We start from the raw sequence: 1,151 nt of genomic DNA, 5'->3' as shown, positions 1-1,151 counted from the left end.
TGCGACGGGTCACTAATGTATTTTCTAAGTTGAGACACGTGAAAAACTGTGTAGATTGGACAATAAAGGTGGTAAGGTTATTTGGTAAGCTACTGGTCCAACTTTCCTAAGGATTTGGTAAGTTCCAATGAATTTTGGGGTAAGCTTACGGGCTTTTAATAACCTGCCAATATCAGTTGTCGGAACCACTCTCATGAATACATGATCGCCTTCTTCAAAACTAAGAGGGTTCCTCCTCTTGTCATAGTAGCTCTTTTGTCTGCTCTAAGCTGTCTTCATGTTCTCCCTTATCATTCGAATCTTGTCCGTCATTTCTTGAACCACATTGGGTCCTAAAATCAAATTCTCCCCCGTTTCAAACTAGCATAATGGCGTTCTGCATTTCTTGCCGTACAAAGCTTCATACGGTGCCATACCGATACTTAAATGAAAACTGTTATTGTAGGTGAACTCGATCAAATGCAAATGATCAACCCAACTTCCTGGGTTCTCCAACACACAAGCTCTAAGGAGATCCTCCAATGATTGGATCGTCCTTTCTGATTGACCATCGGTCTACGGGTGATAAGCTGAACTCATGCTTAACTTAGTCCCCAAAGCTGATTGCAAACCATTCCAGAACTTGGAAGTGAAGCGCGGATCTCTATCTGAGATGATATTAGTGGGAATACCATGCAATAGGACAATCTCTTTAATGTACAACTCCGCCAATCTCTCCAAAGAGTACTTCATGTTGATAGGCAGAAAGTGGGTTGTCTTGGTCAAACGGTTCACAATTACCCAAACAGCATCGTAACCTTTCTGAGTCTTCGAAAATCCACTCACGAAATCCATCAAAATGTTGTCCCATTTCCAAACCGGAATATCCAATGGTTGTAGTTCTCCACCAGGTCGCTTGTGTTCAATCTTCGCTTTCTGGCATGTCAAGCAACGGGAAACATACTCGGCTACCTTTTTCTTCATCCCTGACCACCAGAACATTTTCTTCAAATCTTGATACATCTTGGTAGCTCCCGGGTGAATACTCAACTTGCTCCGGTGTGCTTCGTCCAAGATCACCATCCTCAAATCAGGGTCTCTTGGCATGCAAATTCTGTTTTTGCACTTGAGTACCCTATCAGTCCCAATCTGAAATTCTGGGGCTTTTCCTT

Source organism: Lupinus angustifolius, chromosome LG05 (assembly GCF_001865875.1).
Source record: "Lupinus angustifolius cultivar Tanjil chromosome LG05, LupAngTanjil_v1.0, whole genome shotgun sequence".
Lineage (NCBI taxonomy): Eukaryota > Viridiplantae > Streptophyta > Magnoliopsida > Fabales > Fabaceae > Lupinus > Lupinus angustifolius.
This window is presented reverse-complemented; position numbering follows the sequence as displayed.